At 38.5% G+C, this 14560-nt stretch overlaps 1 protein-coding gene and 1 long non-coding RNA gene across 2 annotated transcripts in view; one reads left to right on the top strand and one right to left on the bottom strand.

Moving 5' to 3' along the window:
* The window catches only part of LOC147689087 (anterior gradient protein 3-like), a 102588-nt gene that overhangs the window by 32542 nt on the left and 55486 nt on the right, over positions 1-14560 (top strand). The gene's annotated exons all lie outside the window — the stretch shown is intronic.
* LOC147689088 (uncharacterized) lies at positions 130-1054 on the bottom strand. Its single transcript, XR_015300591.1, has 4 exons — positions 971-1054; positions 806-872; positions 579-692; positions 130-187 (listed from the first exon to the last, which is right to left on the bottom strand). It is a non-coding gene; the product is annotated as an uncharacterized LOC147689088 (long non-coding RNA).

The following is a 14560-nucleotide window of genomic DNA, read 5'->3' as shown; positions in this document are numbered from 1 at the left end:
AGAGACAAATTATTAACACAATTATAACAGACCATTAAAAAACACACAAGTAGCATGTTGTAACATTTTCTAGAAATGACATTTTTTTAAAAAATACATTAACATCAGGTTAAAACGTTCAAAAGAACAGGGGTCGACGCGGCGTTTCGGTTACAGGAAGATAGACAACCTTCTTCAGGACCAAGTTCTAGAAGGAAACATATAGTTACTATCCTTTGTAAACTCAATTTTTCATACAGAGTCATTTTCTAAAACAACATTTTTTCTTCTTTAAACTATAGCCTTTGACAAACGGGGCTGTTATTCTACTTTTAAGAATGGTGGAAAAAGTGGTTGGTACGGTATTGCTAAAGTGCATCGCGCATTTATATTGCTGCCATTTCGTGGGTCACTGTATTGATTATTAAAGTGATAGGGGAAATCACTAATATGGGTAGATGATACTAATGATCCCCATTGTGCATTTACCTTGCATGAGTGCCTGAATACCTTTCTAGGGCACTTACTAGTGGGTCGCAGTTTCTAAGTTTTGCGAAAGGGTAATTTGTCATGTTTATTATACCCACTACTGAGATTACCTTGATGGGTTAAGTAGCCTCCAGAGAGATCCAGGAGGGCAATTTGCCGGTTTGTATGATCCGGTAGGGAACTGAAAATAATTCTTGCTGTGGTTTTATAAATCCTCAGAGTATCTGTGAATGGCAGTGAAATTATGTATATAAATTTTTAAATTTTAAATTGTTGCCCTCTAAATAGAGAACAAAAAGACGTAAAGAATTAGCATTATAATTTAGGAAATAACTACCTTAAAATTGCGTGGGGATTGACCTTGTTCTGGTAGTAGGAGCCACCGATATATATTTCTTGTGTTGCTGTAAATAGATGCCCCTATTAGTTTATTGCAAGTAAGGAGTAGTAACCAATAGTCTACTGGTCTTGTATCATACATGAATTAGACATTTGTACTTACCCAGGTTTAAATTACTGGCAGTTGTGTATATTACACTTATTTTTCGCTATGCTGGTATAGCCGCTATTTGACATTCAATTCGTGGTGGGCATTGTCCTGCCACTGGTTTCTTTAAAAATAAGATAGGGGCATCTATTTACAGCAACACAAGAAATATATATCGGTGGCTCCTACTACCAGAACAAGGTCAATCCCCACGCAATTTTAAGGTAGTTATTTCCTAAATTATAATGCTAATTCTTTACGTCTTTTTGTTCTCTATTTAGAGGGCAACAATTTAAAATTTAAAAATTTATATACATAATTTCACTGCCATTCACAGATACTCTGAGGATTTATAAAACCACAGCAAGAATTATTTTCAGTTCCCTACCGGATCATACAAACCGGCAAATTGCCCTCCTGGATCTCTCTGGAGGCTACTTAACCCATCAAGGTAATCTCAGTAGTGGGTATAATAAACATGACAAATTACCCTTTCGCAAAACTTAGAAACTGCGACCCACTAGTAAGTGCCCTAGAAAGGTATTCAGGCACTCATGCAAGGTAAATGCACAATGGGGATCATTAGTATCATCTACCCATATTAGTGATTTCCCCTATCACTTTAATAATCAATACAGTGACCCACGAAATGGCAGCAATATAAATGCGCGATGCACTTTAGCAATACCGTACCAACCACTTTTTCCACCATTCTTAAAAGTAGAATAACAGCCCCGTTTGTCAAAGGCTATAGTTTAAAGAAGAAAAAATGTTGTTTTAGAAAATGACTCTGTATGAAAAATTGAGTTTACAAAGGATAGTAACTATATGTTTCCTTCTAGAACTTGGTCCTGAAGAAGGTTGTCTATCTTCCTGTAACCGAAACGCCGCGTCGACCCCTGTTCTTTTGAACGTTTTAACCTGATGTTAATGTATTTTTTAAAAAAATGTCATTTCTAGAAAATGTTACAACATGCTACTTGTGTGTTTTTTAATGGTCTGTTATAATTGTGTTAATAATTTGTCTCTTTGAATAAATTGACAGTAATATTTTTCTAAAACTTTATTCTTTGATTTGTTTTTTACCTTTGACGTATTGTGTGCCTTATTGCTATTGCATTTACAATTGTGGTGGTATTCTGAGTACAACATTGTGTTTATTACGTGTATTCTATGTCTTGACAACCAGTAGAAATATATGATTGGTATTGCTAACTATTGCAAAACGCACTATAGAGTATTGCTCCATTTCCTACTCATTCTGTGGTAACCCTGTGGGACGTTCTTTGATTTCCTACACATTGTCAGAACAAAACAATGGTCTTCTCCATAGATATGTGTTTTGATTTCATAGTAACATAGTTAGAGGTTTAAATAAATAGGTGGACGAACAGTTCAACAGAAATACTGCCATGTGGACGAATGGACAGTGTCACATAAAGAATTGCCAACCTGAAACCCTTTCTTTGCTCATTAGCCTGCGAACTGGAACAACATATTGAAGAGCCAGCCATTGTAAACAATGGAGCGTAGCGACCTGCAAGGATCTACTGCAAGGTCAGGTGGGCTAAGCGAATTTGAAGTTTGGCCTGTGCAAGCCAAGCCATGATCCCAGACCAATTGTCCACTTGTATATGTAATAGTACAGGTGCATGGATCCTGTCAAACTAGTTTAAAAGCATCTTTAAAATCCTGTATTGATTCAGTTTTTGGCACAGTTAGAGGACTTGAACTCTTTACTTGATGAGGGAGACATGCTACAATGAGAGTTGGAAGAACATTAAAGGAAAGCACTGGCTCTTGATATACTGTACTTGTGTGGGTGAACAGCATAATCAGTATCAAATAAAACAAAGAAATCGTGACATGGTTTAGTACACATGTACAGTCAATAAGTTATAAGCAAATATTGGCATTCTGCAAACACCGACACTGACAAATAAATTTGTAAAAAATAGATAGATTAACCTGAGTCTATTACATCTAGTTTCTCACCCTTACAAATTTGAATAGGTTGAATTTAAGACATTTCAAGAAAAGTTTTTAAAAGCAACTACAATATTTAAAAGGATCAGCCCAGCAGTGGCTGTTTCCTGTGGATGGGTAATCAGTTATCAATATTTAAAAATTGGTAAGGGGTTGAGCCTGGGGAAACAGCGCTCATCAGTAGCAGATGTGGGGCCTTGAGCGTGAACATCTGCAAGATTCAATCTGTATGAACTGAGACATACTCATATAAAACAATGAACCAGTTCTGAAAAATCCTACTCCGGCTGCGATGTTTGAGCAGCACGGTATGCCGATCACATGGGCCAGGTACCATTAAAGCACAGTGTGCAAGGTATTGTGCACTGTTAATTTTGTGATAGGACTCTTTATGCGACATCCTGAAGTTATAATATTGACCAGTCTTAACAAATCCTTTGTAAGGGGCAAAAGTTCTGTCAAAAAATGTTATATTATTTATAAACCTTCGACAACTTTGTGCACCTGGCAAACTTGTTGGAGGTTCAAAGCAATTTAACAAACATTTGAAACACTCATTTTAGCAAATTTCACACACTCCTAATTTCTGGTACAACAAGCAGCACCAGAAGTTATAAATCACTTGGCCTGTGTTGTGGGGTGTCTCATACGGCACTAGTTACTAGTGTCAAATCACAACCAGAAGCCGAAAAAACTACAGTAGTAAGTAGAATATACATATATATTCGACTTACTACCGTAGTTTTATATATATATACAGCTCCAAGGTGCCCATAGGGCAGGACAGCATCCAGACACTTGAGGAATAAATCCATTTAATGGTAAAAACGTTCCCCTCAGACAAATTGCTTCCACAATTTCTTGGTTGGTTACAGTCAATTCGAGCGAGAACGCACACCAATCCGAGAGGACTGGGTGCCGTGCGGCTTCAGATATCTTTGCCGCTTATGCGGGACACTGACAATTGGATTATAAATGCACCTGAGGACAGAGGCCCATCTGAGGGCTTCGATCTTTGCAGACACAGCGGTGAAACAGTGCACCCATATGGGGTTTGAATCGAGACACACTACGATACCAGAATGCTTTGCCCATCAGAGGGCATGATGTCGCCATAAAGGGGTGTGTCTTCACGAGCACGGGGAAGTCAAGCCTTTGAAAAAGAAGCATGGTAGCTTTGAAACGCGTCGGCTCGAATTGACTGTAACCAACCAAAAAATTGTGGAAGCAAACTGTCTGAGGGGAACGTTTTTACCATTAAATGGATTTATTCCTCAAGTGTCTGGGTGCTGTCCTGCCCTAAGGGGAGCTTGGAGCTGTATATTGAACGCGTGTAGCATCCTCTCTGATTCACACTGTATGAGGTCATGTATTCTATTTGGTTACCATAGCTACTAGAATGTATCTTTACAAGCTGTGGGCTGTTTTACCTTGAGCTTGGATGAGATTTGGATGTGTCTCTTTTATCTCCAATAAAACCTGAGCTTCTTCTCAATCCAATCCTGTATCAGCTGCATCTTTATCAACAACCAGGATCTTACATTGGCGTAGTCGGCAGCTGAAGAAAAGGGAGACTCAACTATCTCAACAAAGTTTTCATTATTCTTCAATTTCAAGGTACCATTTTTCTTCTTTTATTCTGTGCTTATGATTGCACCAGCGGCTGTTAATAATAAAAGTGTTTAGACTGCACCAGCGGCTGTTTTCAAGATTAATTAATTAACTTTATTACTGAACTTTATGTCTTTTGACATTCTTCAATACTCAGCGGCTGTTGATATTAATAGTGCTTTGATTGCACCAGCGGCTGCACTCAAGATTAATTTAATAATCTTTTAATTGAATTTTGTGTCCTTTAGACACCAACTTCTGCTTGGATTAGTTTTTAAATGGCTTTATTCTTATAAATATCAACCTTCATACTGACTTGGCCTTTCTATTAAACTGTCTTATTGCCAAGTAAATAGCTTAATTCCCACAAAATAACCATTAAGCCTGTCAATTTCAAGCAAAATGACCAGTATGAAGCTCCATTTTTTTTAAGCCCAACGTTAAAAGTAAAACGCTGTTGTGACTTGTTCTGACTCCAGTGCCAGCGTTAAGAGGCTAGCGTTAAAACAAACAATCTTGTGTTTGTAATCCAAGCATTTTCCATCCTCGTTTATGTGAAACTGATGTCAAAAGTCAAACCCTACATCAAAACTCGGCTGTTACACTTTCAAACATAATCATTCTTGCCAAGCCGCGCTGCACGATCATTATTCACTCGCGCCTCTGCACAGTTTTAAAAATAAACATTTCTCGTGAGGCCGCTTGTCATCGCGCTGCACAACTTCAAAGATAAACATACCTCGTGAGGCCGCGTGTCATCTTTGAGAATCCTCGGCATTCCCGACTCTTGAAGGTCTTCGCGTGTTTCTGCGCAACGTTGACTCTGACGAGCGACGCTCTCTCACGCAGCTTCTGACAGCGTCTGACATCATTTACAGCAAGGCAGCGTCTAACAGCGTCTGACATCATTCACAGCCATTTTACTCAAGTTTCCTTCGTATTTTGGGTTTCCCATTACAACTTGACTTCTACGATCTCCACGTTTATTTATATTGTATATTTTGTTTATTTTGTGCATTTTCTCTATATTACCACAGCGCATTTTCTTCAATTTGGTTACATTTGAAAACACCTTTTTGAAACGACTTTCAGAACCTTATTCATCTGAAGGATCCTGTTGAACTGCTTCCTGATTGCATCTCACCGCAAGTTATTATATACTGTACTACTCCACTTTATTTATTATTAATTTACATTTACAAATAGTGTTATTATCTCTTTAAGCTGTTCTTCCTTTTCAGGTGACTAGGGTGATTGTTTTTTTTTATATACTGCTTTGACAACCATGCAAAATGTTACTGCCGCCCCATTCTTTCTATCTTCTCCTGGGGATCCTCCTATTAAGTGGCAAAAATGGAAAAAGGTATTCGAACGTTATGCTAAAGTGTGTGGGGTTAGTCTGAGCGCTGAACGCAAGACTTCTCTCCTACTTCATTGTCTTGGGTCAGAGGGCCAAGATGTATTTGACCATTTAGCTGAACTTACTGCTGAGGAGGAAAGAAATCTGAACGAATTTGAAATTTGCATGAAGAAGTTAGATAATCACTACTTACCCAAGGTTAGTACAATCTTGGAAAGATATCAATTTGCTAAAAGGTTACAAAATGAAGGGGAAACTATTGAGGGGTATGTCACGCAGTTAAGAAAACTAGCTTCCTCTTGTAAATTTGACACTTCAATTGAGGAAAGAATTAGAGATCAGTTCATGGTTGGTTGTAATATTGAAAAGGTTCGAGATGAACTTTGGTTAAAAGATGAACCATCTTTAGATGAGGTTCTACAACTAGCCAAAAGAGTTGAACATTCTCTAAAGTGTGTTGACACCTTGAATAAAGACAAACAACCCTCTGTTCACGTTATTAAGAAAACTGTACCTGACTCACAAAAACCTTCTGGTTCTACCTTCCCTTCAAATTCTAAAAAGAAACCTTTTGTACCCAAATGTTTCAGGTGCGACAAAATTGGTCATTATGCGAATGACACGAAATGTCCTGCTTTTAATGCTGTTTGTTCAAAATGCAAAAAGAAGGGTCATTTTTCAATGTTATGCAAAAGTAAAACCCCTTCCACTTCTGTAAAATTTGTTGAAGATGAATGTCTAGAAGAAGATTTTGTCTGTGGACAAGTTATTGTTCAAGTCACATCCACAGCTGATCAAAGAAACTGTCCTATTGACACCATTGAAATTGAGGGTGAGTCAACGGATGTTCTTTTTGACTCTGGTGCCAAAATAACTATTATTTCTAGAAGTTTTTATTTGGGTAAGTTATCCAAAAAGACTCAATTAACTAGAGCTGACATTCGTCCATTAGCTTATGGAGGCAAACTTATTCCTCTTATGGGATGCTTTATAGGACGTATTGAGTATAAAAGTCGTTATACTGTTGGCAAAATCTATGTTTCTCAGAAGGGTGATAGTATAATCAGTTGGTTCCACCAGGGTGATCTTCACATAATGTTGGATCCCAGTGGTCCCAATCCAATAATACTTAAAGAGCTTGTCAACTCTGTCCAAGTTGATTCTAATGTTGAGTTGTTGTCACGCATCAAGATGCAATTTCCTAAAGTGTTTAGAGATGAATTAGGGTGCCTCAAAGACTTCAAGCTTGAAATTCCATTAAGGCCTGGGTCTCAACCCTATGCTTGCAAGCCTAGACCTGTTCCCATTTCCCTCAGAGATGAGATGATTAGTGAATTGGATAAATTAAAGTTGGGTGGGATCATTGAGGAAGTTACAGGGACTGATTGGATTGCGCCCGTGGTGGCCGCACGCAAACCCAATGGTTCTTTGCGTCTATGCATTGATTTGAGGCAATTGAATAAGTGTGTTATCAGTGACAGATACCCTCTTCCTAACATCTCTGATCTTTTGACTAAAGTGAACAATGCAAAAGTTTTTAGCACCTTAGATTTAGCCTCTGCTTACCACCAGATTGAGTTAGAAGAGTCTTCAAAGAATCTTACATCTTTTATCACTCCCTTTGGGACTTTTAGATTTGTCAGAATGCCCTTTGGCCTTGTTTCAGCGGCGTCTGTATTCCAGCGCATTATGGAGAAAGTTCTCAAAGGTTGTGATAAAGTATGTGTTTACCAGGATGACATTCTTGTATTTGGCAGGAATGATGTTGAGCATGAATCTGTCCTGTTTGATGTACTTAGTAGACTTGAAAGAGCCAACCTCACCATCAAGATTGAGAAGTGTCATTTTGGTGTCTCATCAATTCATTATTTAGGTCACACAATTTCAAAAGATGGTATTGCTCCTAAGGCCAACTTAGTGGATACAATTGTTAAGATGCCCCCCCCCTTCCTCCAGAGAAGAATTGATGAAATTCTTTGGTATGGTAGAATATTACAATAAGTTTGTTAAAGATTTTGCCAGTCAGTGTGTAGGCCTGAGAAGTTTGTTAAAAAAGGGGTCTGAATTCATTTGGGATGACACTTGTGAGTCTGAATTTCAGACGTTAAAGAAGGGTCTTGAGAAAGCTCCTAACCTTCGAAGCTTTGACCCTCAAAAGATTTCTATTCTTACTACCGATGCCAGTCTCAAAGGACTTGGTTCTGTTCTTCAACAAGAGAATGACGGAGTCTTAGATACCATTATGTTTGCCTCACGTGGTCTTAAGGACCCTGAAACTCGTTATTCCGTTATTGAACGAGAGGCTCTGGCTGTATATTGGTCTGTCAAAAAATTCAAGAAATTTTTGTGGGGAAGTAAGTTCATAATCAAGACTGATCACAAGCCTCTATGCGAGATTTTCTCAAAAAAAGGCATTGATTTAGTGTCCAGTAGAATAACCAGATGGGTTATTGCACTTCAAGAATTTGATTTTACTATAAAATACATACCAGGTGTTCAGAATTGTGTGGCTGATACTTTGTCTAGGTTGGTTGACATTTCAAAGGACGTACCTTTAGATGATGACTGTGAGGAAGACAAATATCAAGTTTGCCCAGTATCTGTTGAAGTCATTGATGAATCTGAGTGGCGTTCTAAATTATCATCTGATCCCGTTCTCTCTGAGGTGATGTCTCTCTTAGAGAAGGGTTGGCATTCCAAGAGACAGGGATGTGCTGAGTGTGCAAAATTCTGGGGGGTGAAAGACGAATTGGCTGTTTGTAATGATTTGTTGGTTCGTGGGACTAGATTGGTTCCTCCCTCTGAATTACGCAAAAACATCATTGATCTGGCTCATGAGTCACACTCTGGCATGACAAAAACTAAGGAAAGAGTTCGCTCATCCTACTGGTGGCCAGGCATGGACTTGCACATTGAACGTATTATCAGGGATTGTGTGGTTTGTAACTTGAGTGATAAATCCAAAGTTGTAAGAGTACAACCCATGATTATTAGAGATCTCCCGTGTGGGCCGTGGAAAGAGGTCTCATTTGATATCCTTGGCCCCATTTACACTGATGGGCAGCAAACTTTCATTTTTGTATTAATGGATTTATTTTCCAGATGGCCTGAAATACATCTCACTTCAAACATTGAGACTAGCAGTGTTATAAGATTCTTAGAATCTCTCTTTGCCAGGGAAGGATTCCCACATTCGTTACTCACTGATAATGGGGTTCAATTAGTTTCCAGGGAAATGGAATCTTTCTTACTCAGATGTGGTATAGTCCATAAAAAATGTGCTCTTTACCACCCAGAAACTAATGGTGTCGTGGAGAGATTTAACAAAGTACTCAAAGAAACCATCTCCTGGGCTAAAGGGGTGGGCCTCAATTGGAAAGAACAAGTTCTTAAAAGGGTTGAAAATTATAGATTCACTCCTCACTCTTCAACTGGCAAATCGCCCTTTGTTCTTTTTAGGGGTAGGTCCCCTTGCACTTTGTTAGAACCAACATGGGTAAGAGATTTGAGTGATGAAATTGCTAGTTGTCCAAAAAATGGTGATTCAAGTAATGAACTTAATTGGCGAGAGAAAGAGATTTTGAAATCCTCCAACAGAAAGCTTTATTTCGATTCCAGGCATGCTGTTAAAGCAACGCCTGTGAAGGTTGGTGACATGGTAGTTGTTAAACTTCCTGGTAAAAAAATCAAATTCTCTGAACCAATAAAAGTTATAAAAGTCTTTAAGAATGCAGTGAGGACTTTAGACCATAGAATATGGAACTTAAATAGAATTTGTGTCTTATCTGACAACCACGGGTCTTCTGCTCCTGAGCTTAAAATGGATGCTGATGGCTCCCGTCCTGACACCAATCATGAAGTTCCTAAGGTGTGTCGACATTCCTCCAGGACCACCAAGAGACCTTCTCATTTAAAAGACTATGTTTCTTGATGTAAGCTTGATTGTTTACCTTATGTTTTACAATTTTAGGTGTTCATTCCTTTTATTAGCTATTTCATTTTTTTTTTTTTTTTTTTATTTCTTTTTAAGGGGGGAAGATGTGTAGCATCCTCTCTGATTCACACTGTATGAGGTCATGTATTCTATTTGGTTACCATAGCTACTAGAATGTATCTTTACAAGCTGTGGGCTGTTTTACCTTGAGCTTGGATGAGATTTGGATGTGTCTCTTTTATCTCCAATAAAACCTGAGCTTCTTCTCAATCCAATCCTGTATCAGCTGCATCTTTATCAACAACCAGGATCTTACAACGCGGCTGCCCTTGCCGCGAGGACGCGCACCGACCCGAGAGGACTGGGTGCTGCACGGCTTCAGATATCTTTGCCGCTTATGCGGGACACTGACAATTGGATTATAAATGCACCTGAGGACAGAGGCCCATCTGAGGGCTTCGATCTTTGCAGACACAGCGGTGAAACAGTGCACCCATATGGGGTTTGAATAGAGACACACTACAATAACCAGAATGCTTTGCCCATCAGAGGGCGTGATGTCGCCATAAAGGGGTGTGTCTTCACGAGCACGGGGAAGTCAAGCTTTGAAAAAGAAGCATGGTAGGTTCGAAACGCGTCGGCTCGAATTGACTGTAACCAACCAAGAAATTATGGAAGCAATCTGTCTAAGGGGAACGTTTTTAACATTAAATGGATTTATTCCTCAAGTGTCTGTGTGCTGTCCTGCCCTATGGGCACCTAGGACCTGTATATTGAACGCAGCCGCCCTTGCCGCGAGGACGCGCACCAACCCAAGAGGACTGGGTGCCGACCGGCTTCAGATATCTTTGCCGCTTATGCGGGACACTGACAATTGGATTATATATGCACCTGAGGACAGAGGCCCATCTGAGGGCTTCGATCTTTGCAGACACAGCGGTGAAACAGTGCACCCATATGGGGTTTGAATTGAGACACACTACCATAATGAGAATGCTTTGCCCATCAGAGGGCGTGATGTCACCATAAAGGGGTGTGTCTTCACGAGCACGGGGAAGTCAAGCTTTTGAAAAAGAACCATGGTAGCTTCGAAACGCGTCGACTTGAATTGACTGTAACCAACCAAGAAATTGTGGAAGCAAGCTGTCTGAGGGGAACGTTTTTACCACTAAATGGATTTATTCCTCAAGTGTTTGGGTGCTGTCCTGCCCTATGGGCACCTTGGAGCTGTATATATATATATATATATATATATATATATATATATATATACAAACATTGGGAACTGGTTGATAACACATCTAAAATATTTATTATGCCCACTTGGGCTCAATTTCGGAACTATATGACATTTGTTATAGAGGAGGTTATCAGTATAATTGCGTGTTGATACTCATATTTGTACTCGGACTATGCACACTTGGGCTCAATCCCAGCTCTCCAATGCATTTACTTTCCATGACACAATGAATTTTTTCATGTTCCCTCAATGCCTTTGTCCAGCTAATAAGTGGACTTTATTGTCACATTTCATATCATGCATCATATTATGTGCCCACTAGGGCAGAACTGCAGGATAGTGGCTCATAGATATAGGCCTAATACTTATCCTATAGACCACAGAAAGCCAACAACTAATGGCATTGTTATATGTAACGAGGTCCGTGGTTGTAATCATTGTGTTTTACGTTATATATTCTTTGTGTGAAATAATGACACATTGTATGTGATTATGAAACTGTTGCCGCCTTACGATTTAAAAATTGTTTTTGCAATTAGAATCTGACATACAATGATGTATTTTCTGTTCCAATATGTCTGCTATACTTTCACAGATGGGTGTACACTAATAGTCCTACTTCTATGATGAGTAATTGACAATGTAAAAGGACTAGGTTTTGGAGTTCACAGCAAACGTGAACAAGCCATGAGGTGAAACGCGTTGTTTGTTTTTGCTGCCAATTAAATTTTCGAGCACAGCAAACTCCTGGTGTGTCGTTTACGTATTTTCCTGATGGGAGAATGGTTGGAGAAATATATATATATATATATATATATATATATATATATATATATATATATATATATATATTACCTACTGGCGGTCGCCAGTAGGTATATATAGTTAGGATTTTTTCTCTATGGGATTTTTGAAAATTCTATGTCTAATAACTTTGGCGTTTGTGGACAGAATCGGCTGAAATTTTCAGGAAAATGGCACATTTTGTTTCTGGGCAGCCCCTGACAATTTGGGGGGGTTTCGTCAAGGGGGGGCCGAGAAAAAAGGGGGGTCCCAAAACGCGTTTTCCCATGTTAATTTCCATAGGGCGGTTGGCCTCACTTTTAGCTCGAATGGCTGAATGGATTTGCACGAAACTTGGCAAAATTGTAGGGACTGTTAGCCCGATGTGCCTTTGCTAGGTCTCAATATATGTGCTCCAGTGGATTTTGAGTAATTTAGGTTGAAAAAAAGATATATATCTGGGCGGAGCCTAACCACACATCTGATCTGATTGGCTGTCAGCACTTCATCCAAGAAGTTTTGGCAGCCATCTTGGGACCAATATACATGATAGCACCTCATTAAAAAGCATTGTAGTTAATAGAGGGTTTTAGGACTTTAGTTGCATTATAAATCATTTGTTGATGGTACCATACTCGTTTTAGGAACTGTGGTGGGTTCTAAGGTGATTTTACCATGTGAAAAAACCTTCTGCTGTGATATCATGAATATTGTTTGAAAGAAAACTAATATCTCATGATTTTCCCACAGTGGTTTGGAAGGGGATCTATAAGCTAAACTGAAAGCATATTTTCTGTAAATTCACATTATCTTTCTCAGTCATGTGAAAATGAAGTCTGACATTCTCAGTAAAACATGTACATCCAACAAGGACAGAGACTGTCAGTTGATTCCTTTGTGTTCTACTGCAGCCTCCTAGAGTGTTCTAAAGAACAACTAGAGCGCTAACAGTCCTACTTATTACAAAGGTGTGGCGCACCTGAAGCCATCTTGATTGGAATACAGTGGTAACTCTTAAAACATTTAATTTAAAAAGAAACAACATGAGGGGGTATATTTTGCCATAGAAAGTATGATTAGTGCTGCAGAATGAAAAATTAGGGCACATTTTGAGTGACTTCTCAAATCCTTTTCTATTTCATTAAAACATTCTGACATGCAGTCTCCCAAAATGGCCACCAGAGACAAAAGAGCCCAAATGTAGCCCAAATATCACCCAGATGTAGCCCAAGTATAGTCCAATGACAGAATGTCCCAGAGTGTTCTAAAGAACAACTAGAGCGCTAACAGTCCTACTTATTACAAAGGTATGGCACACCTGAAGCCATCTTGATTGGAATAAAGTGGTAACTCATAAAACATTTAATTTAAAAAGGAACAAAATGAGGGGGTATATTTTGCCATATGAATTATGATTAGTGCTGCAGAAAGAAAAATTAGGGCACATTTTGAGTGACTTCTCAAACCCTCTTCAATTTCATTAAAAAATTCTGACATACAGTCTCCCAAGATGGCCACCAGAGACAAAAGAGCCTAAATGTAGCCCAAATATCACCCAGATGTACCCCAAGTATAGCCCAATGACAGAATGTCCCAGAGTGTTCTAAAGAACAACTAGAGCGCTAACAGTCTTACTTATGACAAAAGTATGGCACACCAGAAGCCATCTTGATTGGAATGAAGTGGTAAGTCTGAAAACACTCAATTTAAAAAGGAACAACATGAGAGGGTTAATTTTGCCATAGAAAGTATGATTAGTGCTTCAGAAAGAAAAATTAGGGATCATTTTGAGTGACTTCTCAAATCCTCTTCTATTTCATTAAAAAAAAATTCTGACATGCAGACTGAAACATGCACTTTGAATACCAGCAGCAGACGTCCCTGGTGAGCAGTAGCTTTACTACAGTGATCTAATGTGCAACTAGAGTGCTAACATTCAGAATTTATGGCAAATGTGTGACACATCTGAATGCCTTCTTGATGGAACCAAAGTAAACAAGCATTGAAAATGCAATAGATCTCGCCCTCGTTTAAGTTAAAGCCATTCTGTTTGTAATGAGGTGGCTTTTTAGCTTTGCTTTTATTAGTGTTTTTTCAACTTTCATGTAAATAACATGCATCTGTATGCATATAAGTATATGTATGCATGCATTTATGTTTGTATTTATATAGATATACATATGATATATGTTTATATCTGTATGTATATATATATATTCACTGAAAAAACCATAGGCTATAGACAATATATAGTTAGGAATTAGCATTTACAAAACCTTGAAAATTCACTGAAAAAACCATAGGTTATAGACCATATATAGTTAGGAATTAGCATTTACAAAACCTTGAAAATTCACTGAAAAAACCATAGGTTATAGACCATATATATTTAGGAATTCGCATTTACAAAACCTTATTTTACACACACAAAACCATTGAAATTCCATATATAGTTAGTTGCACTAACTATATATCGCGCACCCGCAATCCACTGCTGATGATGTCACATATTACATCATTCATGACATGGTCAGTGACATCACTGATGACATCACTGATGACATCTCAAATGACATCACTGATGACATCACTGATGACAACATCCAGTGACTGTATGTTTCTGTAAAGTTAAAATATGTCTTACATATTGAAGAATGAGTGGATGTATAAGTGTCTGGATGAAGGATTTAG

The sequence above is a fragment of the Lissotriton vulgaris genome, chromosome 10 (assembly GCF_964263255.1).
Source record: "Lissotriton vulgaris chromosome 10, aLisVul1.2, whole genome shotgun sequence".
Taxonomy (NCBI): domain Eukaryota; kingdom Metazoa; phylum Chordata; class Amphibia; order Caudata; family Salamandridae; genus Lissotriton; species Lissotriton vulgaris.
Note: the sequence above shows the minus strand (reverse complement) of the source record. Positions and strands in the feature narration are given on the sequence as shown.